Source organism: Rhagoletis pomonella, unplaced genomic scaffold (genome assembly GCF_013731165.1).
Source record: "Rhagoletis pomonella isolate Grant_MI unplaced genomic scaffold, Rhpom_1.0 Rhpom_scaffold_00008, whole genome shotgun sequence".
Lineage (NCBI taxonomy): Eukaryota > Metazoa > Arthropoda > Insecta > Diptera > Tephritidae > Rhagoletis > Rhagoletis pomonella.
This window is the reverse complement of record NW_023458562.1, coordinates 46,965,381-46,982,321: the sequence shown is the minus strand read 5'-3', so window position 1 is coordinate 46,982,321 and position 16,941 is coordinate 46,965,381. Positions and strand designations below refer to the sequence as shown.

Here is a 16,941-nt window from a genome sequence, read left to right as displayed (position 1 = left end):
CTGTTATAAAGCACATTTATTCACATGAAATTATTCATTGAAAATCGAAAAGTGCTTGTGAAAGAATCATTTATTATTATTGCAATGACTACATTCATAATTAACTAATTTTTTCGTAAATACCACCTAGCATTCATTCATTATACAATACTCGCATACTCGCAAATATAATTTTTTTTTAATTTAAACAGCAATTCATTGTAAATACTTCAACAGCGTTGATTATCTTATTTGATGCTTAAATCAAAAGCTATGCGTCAAAAGGTCCCTTAGGTATTTATTGTCACTGAATTTATTAATGAAACGTTCAATAAAAAATTTATGCAACGGCGATAGTTATGCAAATGTTTTATTGTTTTTATTTTTTGTAGTGTGCTATTGTGGTATTTCATAACAAGTTCGGTACTGAATCTATATTTTTTTGAAATCACATGTATTTTTACACCGTGCGACAAAAACAAAAAGAAATTCAAAACACACGAAAGAATCGATATACTCTAGAAACTATGGGCCAAATATAGTAAAACTGCGTTTTTAGTTTTTCACTCTGGAGTCAAGATTTTTTTTAAGGACTTTGAAATTGAAAGGTATGATTAGTTCAAAAAAATATTTTAAAAAAATGTGCAATGTAGAATAACAATATGGTTACCAAATGAGAGAGAAAATTCTATAGAATTTAAAAACAATAAAACTTTTCGGTTTACCAGGACGAATGAGTATTGAAAATGCGCTTTTAATTAATTTTATCTTTTTAAGTTAATAACGTTTGCTGGACTAACTTCGATGATGAGGTCATATGTATATTAGTCCTCAAACAATACATTTTTCAAAAATAAATATTGCGAATTTTCAAGGATATTTAAGAACAAAAATTTGTAAAGGAAATTTTCCATAACCAATCGTCCTTACGCACCAAAAAAAAAAATTCTTTTATATGATACCTTTTTGTAGTTTTTTGTTGCACTGAATTTTTAAAATAATTTTTTGAACTTTAAAGTCCTTTAAGAAAAAATTCTGACGTCGGTGAGAAAAACTAGGTACGCAGTTTTACAATATTTTCCCATATTTTCGCGAATATATTCATTTTTTGTGTGTGAAATTTAGTGTCGCACGGTGGTATATGTACATTAGACTGTCCCTAGAATATATTGTTTTTTTTTTCCAAATTTTCATATGCATACCCCCTGTGTTTGTGCCTTTTAGCCTAAATTTCATATATCTATATGAAGTCTTATGACCTTAGGAGAACGATAACCCGTTCCGACTTTTAGTTAAAAATTTTTAGCCGTATTCATAAAAAATTAAGTAGCTTTCAAAAAGTTCTATAAATTGAAAATGTATGAAAACGCCGTCGGCCGCTGTGGTGTAGTGGTAAGCAGTGCGCGCTTCCACTCCGCAACGCCTGGGTTCAAGCCCTGGTCAAAGCAACATCGCCCCTCGGCAGGCAATGGCAAACATCCGAGTGTATTTCTGCCTGAAAAATAGCTTCTCATAAAAATACAATCGCCAATCGGAGTCGGCGTTAAACTGTAGATCCCTCCGCTTTGTGTGACAACATCAAGGCGCACGCCACAAATCGGGGGAGAAGCTCGGCCAAACACTAACATATGTGTAAGCGCCAAACTATTATTATGAAAACGTCATTTTATAAAGTTATTAAGCCTACTTTATCGTTTGTGAAGAAGGCCATTAGTTAACTTGAATCAAGACTACCAAATCGTCATTGAAGACTAGGGAAATGCGGGAATTCCATATGTTTACCATATTAGAACGCATTTCTTGTAAATCTCCATCTCAAAATGTTTAATATGTTGGCATGATTGAATTTTTTTTGAAGAATATCCTTTGAAACTTCTTACCTGTTATATCCTTATATAATTAACTTATATAACTGAAACAAGATTCTTTAAAATGCATTCAAAATTAAAAATCTTGAAGGATAATATTTTTAAAGGCCATTTTTGACATGTGCCAAAAGGACAATTGAAAACAAATTTACAGTTTATTTTGTTTTGAATTCTTCTTTCAATTGATAACCATATATCCATATATTGTGTAACCTTTTGAAAATATATATTATAATATATGGTCCTTTGGAAAAAATCCTGAGTACCTGATAAAAAAACCAAAAATGCAGTTTTACTAAATATTATGCCGTAATACAGCAGGGAGTATAGTAATACCGTATTATACCGAAGAAAAATAACCAAATTAACAAAACACGCCAACAACCCAAAGACAACCCAAAAATTACAAAAAAGAACTTTCGTGTTTTGGGACAATCTAATGTGTATGTAATATACATACAAATTTTGGGTCAAATCAAAAGTCTGTGCGGATTTTTGTTACTACTTGTTTATGTACTGTTGATTCCCCTACATCTGCCAACTTATATATCGACTGCTGAATGGAAGACCGACCTACATAGGTCGGCAGCCACTTCGAAAGTGCCCTATCTCAAAAAACTTTTCAGAATGCCCTATTTCACAATTTATTGAAAAACACCTCTGAATTTTGTTGAAGAACACCCTATCTCCGAATTCGGTAACATAAACGCATAAACGCCCGCTCTCGCTTGAAAATATATTGACAATGTGCTGAGATAGGGCCTTTTTGAATCGGCAGCTGAGATGCGTTCCCGTACTTCTCGATATTGTTCCCATTTTTTAGAGCAAATTTTTCGCTCTCTAAATACCGGATCCGTTCCGGGCTGTACGGGAAAGAACCTAATGTAATGTAATATTTTGCGACTCACACCTTTGCAAAGTGCTTGGCAGAGCTGTTCCTCGAATTTGTGATGTAATGATGATTTGTTTCAATATTCGCTCGGGCCACTCCTATTTTTATCGCGCGTCTTTCGTCGTCTTTTACCCGTCCTTTATCGCCGTCAAAATACTCGTGCGTTTTTCTTCGTATGCAACGACGATATGTTGTTATAAAACGAAAATCACTGCTCCAGAATGATGGTATCAACATTTTTTATAACGGCAGATGCATCTTCAATGGTTACGAAAGGACGGACTGCATTTTGCTTTACATATATAAGGCTTTTGCAATTGTTAAGTCGATTAAAGAACAGCATACTTGTAATATATGAAGGTTTTAAATGCTCTTTATACTTCAGCGTTCATTAACTTCAAATTGGTTCTTGTTAAAAGTCTTTCAAAACGCTCGATTTATAGATTTCATCTTTTCAACTCTTTTTCATCAATATTTTATTGCAAATAATCTAACTATATTTCCTAGGCAAACATTTTGCTAGTCATAAATTTTTATCACTGACAACGAATGTTTTAAATTCATTTCGACAGATTAATTGTAAAAATTTCTTCGAATGCATACATACAATTGTACATATGTATGTATGTATTTACTACACGCAATGCCAAAGACTGCCGAATTTCTGTGAAATTCATTCCGAAACAGATTTTAATTTTCAATAAAAAGAACCAGCATGCAATGCAATGAAAAATGCAAATTTATACACTTTCTGAGCAAAATGCGCTGCATATTAAAAAGCTTGTGCCGAGGCAGGCATGCAGCAAGCTTGTGAAATATACATATAGTGCATTTGAGTGAGGTGCAAATAATAGTGTATGTGCACAGCTAATACTCATGCACAAACAAACAAATGCTAGTATGTATTCCAAATACAAATAAAAGAGCGCGTCTATAGCAGTGTGTTTGCTTTTGCGTGCACACATATATATGTTTGTAGTATTATGCACCTGTAGTATTATGCATATGTCCTTTTTCTTATTTATTTTGCTCGTATTTTATTGAAATGCCAGTGCAAATGACCTGTGCAATTTTTCCAATTTATTTCCATTAAACTGCATATTTACTATGGCATTTAGTACATGCCATTGTGTTTGCTATCGATAGGTTGATAGATATGTAGTTTTCCTATTCGATCTTTGCACGTTTGTGTGCGTGTAGCATGTGTACACTTTACCAATGTTGTTGCCTGCCAATATTTAACTGGTTTAGTTGCAACTAATAGATAAAGTAAGTTTGACGTCGTTGACTCTGTGTATGGACAATCGGTCTAACTATATATAGTTGCATTCGAAATGTGTCCATATGCTTTCATATTTACATACATTCATTGTGTTGCTTATCAAGCTTAGGACTTCGATAAAAAGTTCGCAAGCAAGCAAGCTAAGTAATACTCACTACGCATATTGATTGAGGTGGATACTATAGATTATATGCATTTGTGTGAAAGTTTCAAATAAAGTTGGTCCCTAAGAGCTGTGTAAACAAACTGAGAATAGAATAATTTGTTTATGCTGGTAGGTAAACTGCAGATGTGTACACACATACTATGTAAATATAAGAGCGTAGAAATGCATACACATACACAGAGAAACTTTCGTTTTCAAATTCGCATGTAACGTTTTACATTTAAAAACGTTTTGACCCAGGTTCTGCACCTACGATATTTATTTAAATTTTGAGAACGTAAATTTTCGATTCGATTTCCAAAATTCATGTTTTTGTTTTTGATACGCACATTTTCAAATCGCTTTTAAAAACGATCGTTTGATAATTGAATATGCGCATGTTAAATTAAATCCTAAAAGGTTTTTTCTTCACGTTAAAAATATTAATTTTATTTTTATTAAATCACAACAAGTCATTTGGTATATACATTGCCAACAATATTTTGATACATATGTACTTATAAATAAGTTACAAAATTTAATAAATGACATACAGATGTTTTACTTATACCATATGCATACATACAGATGTTTCTGCTTTACTTCCAAGCTGGGCCTGCTAATTTTGTTTCACGCTTCTCAAATCCTGTAATTTAAAATAAGAAAGTTTTAAGTTATTATTCAATAACCCATAAGAATTTGTTTTTGCAAGTTACTCTTACCAAAGCCTTTTTCGGTCAAAGAAGTCGACCGTATCACCATTGTTTTGTTTTTGTTGGTATATACTTCATCGCCTTTTTCTGAAGATTGAACTAACTTATTTATCTGAACATAATTTTCCGGCAAATGATGGAAACATATGAAATGTTTTTCATTATAGCTAGGTAGCTTTTTAAATTCTAATGCAAAACATTTTAGTTTGAAAAATTTTTCATACTTCATTGACTGAAAATAAATTATGTCGCACTACAATTCTTTGGGACAATGTTCTAAAATGCTTCATTTTAGTTTTGAATATAGGCATTTTTGGCGTTATTTCTTTAATTTCGTTTGTTCTCCTTGGTTAAAAAAGTTTATATTTTATATCAATCGTTTTTGCTTTGCGAATGTTTCGTTTTAAAGTCGTAAATACAAATACTGGAGTTTATTATTTTGTATGAAGTAAAATTATATAAAAAAAAAATATTTTACAATTTCTTTTAAAAATTTGCGTTTTACCTGTATCATTTTCTCTGTGTGCATACAGTGCCGGACAAAGGTATTGGCACAGAGAATTTTTCACAATACATATATGCAAAGTTTTATATTCTAATTTATTTTCAATATTTTTAATAAAAATATATTTCGTACTTCACCAAAAAAACTCAAAAACAAAATCTCTAAACTTTGTGCAAAACTCAGGAAAATTCAATAAATTTGCATACTAATTTTCACCTTTTTATTCGGATTTTTTGTAAAAATTCTAAGTATACAGTTTTATAGCCCATTCAATTTTAGTATGACAAAGTGCAAGTTTGAAGTATTTAAATCCCGTTGATTTTTGGTAATTTTTTTAGTGGAAGGTGTTGCTCAGTTTTGCACAAAATTTAGAAATTTTGTTTTTATGTTTTTTGGTGAAGTACGAACTATATTTTTATGAAAAATTATCGAAAATAAATTAGAATAAAAAAACTTAGCATATATTGCGAAAAATTCTCTATGCCAACACTTTTGTATATATAGATACATATGTATGTTTATGTATGTTCTTATAAGAATACGCAGATCCAGTTTTTGGAGTACTTTTTATTGCGTTATTATCAGTTTCTTCGTATACATTCGTGTACATACATAGTTGTTTGTTTGACTCTAAGCAGCTGCAACTTTGTTGCCATTTAATATCCGTTTAAGTGCTTTACGGTTCATCGATGGTTCTTCTTACATTTACTTATACACATGTACATATGTACGTACATTAGACTAGATCACTCCCAATACAAAAAAAAATATCTACACTGTTTTTCCATTGGAATTATAAAATCTATTATATTTTAAGACTCGCCAGAATATTTCGGAAAAGTATTAAATTTGCATGAGTCGGACCGATTTGAAAATAACTCCAAAAATGGAGTCTTTTATGAATAAAAATAGTTTTTTGATAAGAAATTTCTTCAGATAATAAAATAGTTTAAGTTTAAGAAATCTGCATACAAATAAAAAAAAAATAAATCAACGGAATCATAATAAAATATTTTCCGAGTAATTTTGGTGGCAGTCTTCAAAAATAATACATTTTGTTATCGCGGTGAAAACAGCGCAACTTTTTTTGGTGGTGCAGTCTAACGTAGGTACATACATAAATGGCCCTTGAAACTTCGTCCCAAAATGAAAAGCGCTTCTAATAAAATAAAGGACAGGGCGATAATAGTCTGAGATCCGCATAAGGGACGACCTTCACCCACCTGTTTAATGATGAAAACAATTTTGTATAATATTGTAAGGTGCTAGAAAATATTTCGCGAGCGGGTTAGCCGAAAAAATTCTGGCCAGGATATTTTTAATTGCATACACAAAAATTATTATTTTTTTTTTAATTTTTCACTCATTTGATTACATACTCAACATACTTTAGTAAGCGAAGCATTTTTTTCTAATTAGAAAATATTACAGTGTTTTGAAATCTCGCTTTCAACCGGACTAAATAATAATGCTGATGCTGATAGATAACTCATACGCCATGGCATATGAATGATATATGTATGTTTGCTCTCGGGCGCCCGCACTCACAGAAATGACGTTATTGACATTTTTAATATACCATCAAGTCATCGGAAGTATGTTGAGTAATCTTTTCTTATTGACATTTTTAATAGCAAAAACGCATGATCGAGACCACTGTTCAGTAGCCAGCCCTCCGGATCTCGATTTATATATTAACAAGCTAAGCTCACAAAAAATTTCAATCGATCTGAAGCATGGTGAGTTTTTTGTTCATGAACTCTCCGTCTAATGTTGGGTTACTCCTTACGCACGCAGCATTTCTCTTATAGCCTGATTCTTTGAGTTGAAATTTTAAAATTAATCATTATTTGCGGGTCTTGGAAATAATGGCATTTTTTCCAAATTTTGTGAAGATCTTTTAATGCAACTTCCATAAAAGTCTTTTAAAAGCCCAATGTATTTTCAAATCAGTCCAACTCTCATAATATTAATATTTTTATATATGTATGTATGTATGTACATATAAATCGAAAATAAATTTGGCTGATCTGTGCAATCGTTTACTATTTTCGGCCTTATGTCACCATTGCCGTTTCTTTATCCCCTGCGATGATTTAAAAATATTCAAATAAATACCACATTAAACGAAAATTTTAAAACTCTTAGCACCACAAGCACGGCAACAACAGAACTTACCACCTCGCTATATTACGCTTTGCTTGCAGAAATGTTAACAACTTATACTCTGGCGACAAAAACTAAGTAATAAATATACGTTTTATGCAAGAAAGTTTCAATATAAACTTTCACAACACTTAAGTGTCACTTCAGCATTAAAATTGATCCAATTAAAATTATTAAATGGAGAGAATGAAATATACTTGTGGAAAAATACTGGTATGGAAGAAATGCTGAAAGGGATTCAAATTTAAATTATGGAATTCGAGAGTTTTAATGAAAATGAACCTACATGAGTATGTTTATAAAATTATTATTATGAATCCTTAATTTTTAATATTATAAATCCGAAAGTAAGTTTGTTTGTTAACTATAGGATAGATTTAATCGTAATTAGATAGGGGGCCTGGCATTTCCCATACAAACGGAATTTTTTCGTACTGCATATCGCAGGAAATATTGGTGATAGAGTACTGGAACTTGGTATGGAGATACATATGTACATACATATGTATATAAAATCAATTCCATACTCATGGATGAGGGCTGTTCCCTTTTGAAAAATCAAACCCAACTTGAATTAAGTGAATTATTTATTTGAAAATATTTTGAAAAGGGTTGCCACCTGCTGAAAAATCAAATTTAAACTAATTATTCGCAAGCTATCTGAAAAATTAAAATATGCGTGTCAAACGTAAGATCGTTAAGAAACCTTCAGATTTCAGTGTTTTACAAGGGTTGCCACCCGATTAAAAATGAAATTCAATTAATTTAAATGAATTAGTCCAAAACGAGTATCAATCGAAATGGGTTTGAAAAGGGTTTTAGTTCTAAACTACATGAAGGAGGGTTGCCACCTGTTTGAAAAATCAAATTCTACTTGAATTAAAAGCGTTAGGTAATTGGAACAAGTAGAATTTTCTAAGGTATTTTAAGAGTGTTAACACCTGTTTTAAAACTAAATTCAGATACAATTATATTATAATTTTAATGAGTTATCACACTGTACTTCCGTTTAAAAGCATTTTCGATTAATTATCGAATACTGAACAACCGATACAGTTTTGTAAAATACTCGACATACATACATATTTTTGCAAAGTTCTTATTCGTTCGTTCTTGATATCAATACATGAAAAAAATCTATAATCGATATTTAGAATTATCCAAAGCTATACATAAATAGTATATGCAAGCAGTATAGAACCATAGATTTGCTTAGTAAAAATGTTTATCTACCAATGAATTTGATATTTTGGGCTTTGGGCAAATATCGATAGCTTTATACGTATTTAGAGAATTCACAGTCTGGATGCAGTCTTAGGGTTGTAATCATATGAATATTATAATGGTTAAACATACATATCATGCGTCTTAATTATTTTTTAAAATTCTTGGTATTACGACAATTCAGTTCCAGTCACCTTGTGCTATCATATAATTGTTTTTAGCTAAGATTAATTACTACTGAGCCATGTTTTATATAGTCGATAACCGTGTTAACAATTGTCATAATGAATCATTAAAAAATTATAGATAAATTAATAAATTTTTCATATCATCCGTAACCTCATTAACAATCGGTCATGATAAGTTATTAATAAGATCTCACGAATATTAGCACAACTTTTTACTTCGACGAAAAAAGCACTGCCCTTGCCATCCTTATTATAAATTTACAACTTTTTCTCATTACAATTCGCATGCATTGTCCCGTCCCTCGAAATCCAGGCCTATCCCTAAATTCGTAGATATTGACATGTTGATGGCTACTCAATCAACCAGTCACCAAGCCACAAATCACAAGCCTTTCCAACGGCATAAACAAGCTGTCTGAGGCTATGTGTGTGCATATGACTGTATGAGTGTATAATAAATGAGTGGCAAATTTGCTAACTCAGGCCTCTCAGGCTAAATTACAGGTGGGACTATCGATGAGGCACTAAGCATGCATCATTAGTTGCTGTTCCCAAGGCGGTGCTCAGTACGTATGTACATACATACATATTCATGTAAATAGAAGATGACTAGTGAAAATTAGAGAGCAGCACAACAGGCGTGAAGAATGATGCCATACAAGCAAACTGTACAAACATACATATAGAGGACAAATAGGATAAAAATAGAAGTAATATGAACGGCTTGACTGGAAAAAACGTTGCCTAACTCCAGGCGCGCTAGTAATGTGCGAAAATGTTTACATATGTATGTATGATTGGCAAAAACAGCAACAATATGAATACAAAACCGGTTGCTCAGCATTATTGACTGCCCCACCAGGCATTTCCCTGCTATCCATATACATACAGTGCCGAACAAAAGTATTGGCACAGTGAATTTTTCGCAATATATGCAAAGTTCTTTATTCTAATTTATTTTCGATAACTTTTTATAAAAATATTGTTCATTCTACACCAGAAAACATAATAATAAAATCTCTAAACTTTGTGCAAAACTCAGGAAAATTCATTAACTTTGCACACTAATTTGCAAATTTTTACTCCGATTTTTTAGAAAAATTCTAAGTATGCAGTTTTATAGCCCATTCAAATTTAGTAACAAAGTGTAAGTTTGAAGTCGCTGGAAAATCGCATTGATTTTTGGTAATTTTTTTCACGCAAGTTCTTCCATACAATGTAATTCGACAATTATTTTTTGTATGGAGAAAATGAGCAACACCTTCCACTAAAAAAATTGCCAAAAATCAACGCGATTTTCTAGCAACTTTAAACTTGCACTTTGTTATACTAAATTTGAATAGGCTATAAAACTGCATACTTTGAATTTTTTTTAAATCAGAATAAAAAGTTGCAAATTAGTGTGCAAATTTAAAGAATTTTCCTGAGTTTTGCACAATGTTTAGAGATGTTATTATTACGTTTTCTGGTGTAAAATGAACTATATTTTTATAAAAAATTATCGAAAATAAATTAGAACAAAAAACTTAGCATATATGGCGAAAAATTCACTGTGCCGATACTTTTGTTCCTCCCTGTACATACATATGTACATGCGAACTTATGCAAATATGCGTTGGAATATTCAAGTGAGATAGGCATTGTTGTATAGCAGCAAGACAATGCTGCTGCTGCTGCCAGCCGCTCATGAAATGCCAATCAGCATTAATCAATTGACCTACCGCAGCTCAGTATTTATCCTTTCGGCACACACACATAATGGCTTAAACACACATACATAGGCAGGCAGTTGCTACCATTTCAACCACAACATCCATCCGTCCATTCGTCCATCCGCTTGGTTTACCGGTCTGGTTATCAGCTTCCCTAAAGCAGCTCCAATACAACTCCACTGTGTGCTATAAATAAAGCAGCAATACCAATACAAACGCAGTATAGCTTAGCTATATATATACGGGTACATGCGTGCCATCCATGTCAACGTCAGCACAATTAACTTCTCTTTATGCTTTATTTGGTATAATGGGAATTTCACTTGCCTTTTTGTCTTATTTGACGTTCCATGATTTTTTTTTTTTGCGCTCCGCTTTACTGTTGGCGTCTTGTTTACCATTTCATGCCGTTGCTTTTTTTTTAGTTTTTGTTTTGTTTTTCTGCTATTTTACCGAAAATTTCTGAAGTAAAGAGATTACATTGCCCAAAATTTGGTTGGCTTGCTGTCAGAAGCTTTATGTCCTTATATCGAGATTTAGGCATAGTTCTAGGCGATTGGGCTCACATGCACACGCTCATAACAAAGTGATATAATCTTATAACCAAATGGGATGAGTTCGAACGCATGAGGATAATAAGGATTTTGAAATTTATTATCGAATATAAATTTACAGCACATGAAGCTTTTATAGTTTTTGATTCATATGTTTATATACATACTTGCATACATATGTATGTACATACATATTTTTATATGTGTATTTGTGTATTGATGCCCTTTTTGATAGTTTGTTAAATTGTCTCTTTTTCTGTAATTTATTTGAGTAACTTAGCAATAAATTTTAGTAGAATGTCTCGAAATCAGCGCAGCTTTATACTGTTTTCTACTCGAATTAATTTGGCAAGTTTAATCTTTAGACATTCGAATGGATGAGGTGTATTCTATTTACGTAGAATTTGTCTAGAAAGTACAATGAATTATGTATAAGTACAGATAAGTATGGAGTATCACTTTTTAATAAAAAGCAGACACATATTAAAAATTATATTATATACAGTGCCGGACAAAAGTATTGGCAGAGAGAATTTTTCGCAATATATGCAAAGTTTTTTATTCTAATTTATTTTCAATATTTTTTACTAAAAATATAGTCCGTACTTCACCAAAAAACATAAAAACAAAATCTCTAAACCTTGTGCAAAACTCAGGAAAATTCAATAAATTTGCATACTAATTTCCAACTTCTTATTCATATTTTTTAGAGAAATTCTAAGTGTGTAGTTTTATAGCCCAACTAATTTTAGTATAACAAAGTGCAAGTTTGAAGTATCTAAAAAATTGCGTTGATTTTTGGACATTTTTTTAGTAGAAGGTATTGCTCATTTTCTCCATACAAAAAATAATTGTCGAACGGAAGAACCTGACTGAAAAAAATTGCCAAAAATCAATGCGTTTTTTTAGCACCTTCAAGCTTGCACTTTGTTATACTAAAATTAGTTGAGCTATAAAACTGCATACTTAGAATAAGTATGCAAATTTATTTAATTTTCCTGAGTTTTGCACAAAATTTAGAGGTTTAGTTTTTATGTTTTTTGGTGTAGGACGAACTATATATTTATAAAAAATTATCGAAAACAAATTAGAATAAAAAACTTTTCAGATATTGCGAAAAATTCTCTGTGCCAATACTTTTGTCCGGCACTGTATATAATTATGATTTCTGAAACGGCAAAAAAAATTTATTTAAAAAATCCAGAAATTCAAAATTGGCTCCTATGTACATAAAATCAAACAGTCAAGCCGATTTTCCAAAAAAAAACTTATTTTCATCTTAGTTCGATGCATCTTTGATTAATAAATGCCAACTTTTAGACCGCCCTTCTATGTTAATCAAGGATTATATTTATACCAAAGAAAATAACAAACAAATATTTAACTTTTCTTAAGACAATGAATAGCCACATAAGCTTTATTATCGCTAAAGCGTACTCACTTTTGGGCTTTATTAGGCGTAATTGTGCGAAATTTTCGGATCCTTATACTCTTAAATTACTTTATACAGCCTTTGTTCGATCAAACTTGGAATATGGTGCTATAATATGGAAACCATACCATATTTCCGCAGTAAATAGAATTGAAAGGTTCCAAAAAATATTTCTTAGGTTTGCGCTACGCTTATTAAACTTCTCTGAGCCGATGCCTACTTATAATTCGCGGTTACTTCTAATAAATTTGAAAACGCTGGAGACAAGGCGAGTAATTCTTTCATTTCTTTTTCAATATTATTAGTGGTGACATTGATTGTACATCTCTTCTCGCTCGGATTAATTTTAACATCCCGCGGAGGTCTCTGCGTATTGTTGTACCCTTCTATGAACAAATTCTTAGAACTGATTATGCTCGAAATGCTCCCATCGCTCGAGCTGTCAATGAACTTAGCAGGATCTCGAACTCTGTTTCGTTTGATTTCTCAATATCTAAGTATGAACTTATTAACATATTGAATACAGTTTTGTAATATATTGTTAAGTTTTTACGTTGTTTGTGACATATAGCTCTTAGTCTGTAAGAAACCTGTATTTCATAGACTTGAATAAATAAATCTAAAAAAAAAAAAAAAAATGGCTATAAAAATAAATTAATGAAGCGAAGAATTGATTATGTTTTATAATTGGCCAGTCATCTAACCAGGCTTAAGCAGATTATCCAAATTACCAAATAGCCGACAAAAATAGCCAAAGTATTTATGCATCAAAGGCATAGATCAGAAGTTAATAGCCATGTGAGTAAAGAATTTAATAGGAACAAAAGAAAAATGTTTTACAACGCATTGAGAAGCGTTGAAAAAGCAGTCAAGCAGATTAACACAATTATGTCAGCAGAAATGTTGAAAAGGGTGGAAAACGGCGGTCAGGCAGTATAGTCAGTGAAAAAAATAATAATGGACCAAAAATAAGGGCAGCAGCAAGCATGAAAACAATAAGATACGGAGACATTAAAATATAGCAAAGAGCGTTAAAAACAAAAGCCGTAAGCAGCAGAAGCAAAAGCAGCTGTTATCCTACAAGAAAAGACAGCAACAGCACCATTCATTCTCATTCTCATCATCAGCACCTAAATACATCATCATCGCTAACACAATTATTTTCCGCTGTGCATTTTATGACATTTTCGCACGATTTAGCACACACAGAATTTAATTACTCGTAAACGGTGACAGTTACAAAAACAATATAAATGTGAATGGCAGCGTAAGGGAGTAGACAAAGCAAGCAAACAGCAAAATAATGTCAAAGTAACAACTGTGTTATCACTGTCATCTAACGCCCTTGAGGCAGGCGAGATTTTGAATTTGTGCTGCAACTAAATCAGTTGTAAGCTAAAGCTTATACCGTCTCTACAACTACTTTAATTTCCTTTACATTTCACAATTTACTCATTAAAAGTCCTTTTGGAGGAAATCATACATCACCTTCTTAAGCTTGAAAGCCTAGTAGCGTTTTTCATTGCTCGAAACTGTCAAAGTAGGTACATATGTGCATTTTTTCAGAGGTGGAGGCTTTTTAACGGAGTTCAAGTAGAATTATGTTCTTGTTCAAGTAATTCTGCACATACTCTTTATATTGTATTCATAGGCACATTTGCCTTCGTCGTTCACCCATGGGTGCGTAGTCGAAAGATCTTTTAACTGCAGCATCGTCATTTATACGTACGGCACGCCCTAGGCCCTAGCCAGTGCAATCATAGTTTTATAAGCAGTGTTGCCAGAACTTTTTGGGCGAACCGGCTAAATTTGCAAATAAAACCGGCTAAAAACGGCTAAAATGTTTCAACTAAATTTCACATGTTTTATTTAAATAAATCATGAGTAAAAAGACTATTTCTTGGAGAGAAGTTACGAATTCGAGCCGGAAAAAATTTTGCCAGCAAGAATTTGCAATTAGGAAAAACATATGATTGTGGCACATGGTTGGAGTTTTTTCGACGATAATTTGAATACACAAGTTCGTTAAATTTAAAAATTTACAAACTGGATCTATTTTAAAATGAAAAATTTAAGTTAATACTTGTTTACTTAATTAATTTAGTTAATTCCAATGATTTGAAAGGTACTCGGCAAAAAACAAAACTGTATTCTTAATCGCAATGCAATCTCAACCAGAGTCGATATAGTAAACCCGACAAAGAAATTGAAACGTATGTTGAAGAAAGTCGGGCTGACAAGATCCTGTTTTTTGCCCCTCTGAAAGAATTTTAAAAATTCTATACAAATTTCTTTTGTTTGAAATACAACCGTGGACACTAGCTGGCAAAAAAGCTTGCAAATTTGCGTTCGTACAGAAAATTGCAAGTTTCTCTACATGGGAGAGAATTTGGGAGCATTTTTTCTTACTATCTGATATTTTGAGTGATAATTCTCGCTGGATTTTCGACGAAAAAACCTATTGTCTTCCCTACAAGGCCTTTTCAGACTGACCGATTCTCAATACACTCAAATAGAAACCAATACACATAAAAAACGCTGTAAAAATTTCCCTTCAATTTTAAGGCAGTAAAACAACGACGTTTAGTTAACATCAACCGAGGCCATATGTTGACAAGGGATGCAAAATCACAGTTACACAAAAGAACTGGTCAGATTTTTCAGAAATCTCTTCAATTCTGATGTAAAATATGATGCTAAAAAACTGCAGATTTCCCATTTAGATGACCGGTCATATGACCGGCAGCTGTCTCGTAGGATTCCCAGAGAGTTTTGCTTTGCATAGAAATTTGTGCTCTTTTATTTTCATTTTGACTCACTTCAGTGTTGGTTCCTTTAATTCAAGTTGGCATTCGGTTTTTGGAATTTAAATAAGTTCTCAGCAAAAAAGTTTGTTTAAAAAAATACATATGTGTACATAGTGCTTGAAAATATCAAATTTTTCCTTACGTTAAACCTTTGGGAGTGGGCAAAAATGATGTTTTGTAATTTAAGCAGAATCGAATATGCGCTATCTGGGAAGACAATATCTACATGTAATATTTATTCGGTTTGTTGGCACTATATCCAAACACAAATGCATCTCAAGTGTCTTAACAGTGATACAATTTCTTATTTTCTAAGTTTGCGAATAAAACTTCACACTTAAAATTAAGACATTTATACCAAACATTTTATGAAGAAAATCCCTTCTTCGTTCAAAATAAAAATAAGCAAAATCGGCCCAATTTCATATAACCCTGCCTGACATGAAAATTTTCTCCACCATAAGGCTATTAGCCATTTCTAACAGATTTTGGGTCGCTTAGTCAAAAATGGAAACATATATACATATTTGAAATTTAAGAAAACAAGGAAAATAGCAAAATCGGCTAAAAACGGCTAATTTTTTTCTGCAAAACGGCTAACAAATCGGCTGCCGGCTAAATCGAAATTTCTCCGGCTGTTTGCTATCGCAACCGGCTAAATCTAGCCGGAGAACGGCTAAAATGGCAACACTGTTTATAAGCTTAATGAAGTATGTCCTTGTCGTCGAAAAGCTCCTACCGTTCGTCATTCAATCTTCTTCAGTACCCGTCGCCAACTCGAACATGGCCACAGATCTTGGGAAGAATAGTTTTACAGTGGTAAAAACGGTCAATCTAGGTGTACTTGGGACTTTGCACCGTTTTCAACAATAGTTGGCGAGCTATAAACTTCATTAAAAGTGAGATTTAATGTATTAAAACTTGTAAACATGTGCCTCTTTCCAACGCAAAAATGGTTCTCAGTTCTGTACAGAGTTCAAACCGCGTAGCATATTGTTCTGCCGGCTTGTAAAGTAGCGGTATTCAATTGTTTTGTTCTGAGTACACTATGTAGAGGTAAGTACAATATGTGCAGCCAGTTAATACATTTAAATTATGCGGTAGACTTACCAAAAGTTACGCATAAAATAACCATTAAACTATTTTTTGCAATGTTGTAACTTTTTGAAGTGAAACTTCTTAATCGAGTTCGGAGATGGTTGCGTTAAATATTTAACACCAAGCCATAAAATCTGTATCGTACGTTCGATTTGTAAAAATGAGGTATCACATGAAAGGCCTTGTCCTTCGGGTGTGCAACATAGCTTTAGTTCCATGAAAGGAGTTGCCACATGTTAGATAAACGAATTCAAAATTTCTGTGCCGCAGAGGGTTGCGTTAAATATTTAACACCAAGCCATAAAATCTGTATCGTTCGTTCGATTTTTAAAAATGAGGTGTCACATGAAAGGCCTTGTTCTTCGGGTGTGCAACA

The 16,941-nt window shown here is 32.4% G+C and overlaps 1 protein-coding gene across 8 annotated transcripts in view; it reads left to right on the top strand.

Annotated features, from left to right (window-relative positions):
- Positions 1–16,941, top strand: part of LOC118745010 (heterogeneous nuclear ribonucleoprotein L) — a 409,030-nt gene that overhangs the window by 381,894 nt on the left and 10,195 nt on the right. The gene's annotated exons all lie outside the window — the stretch shown is intronic.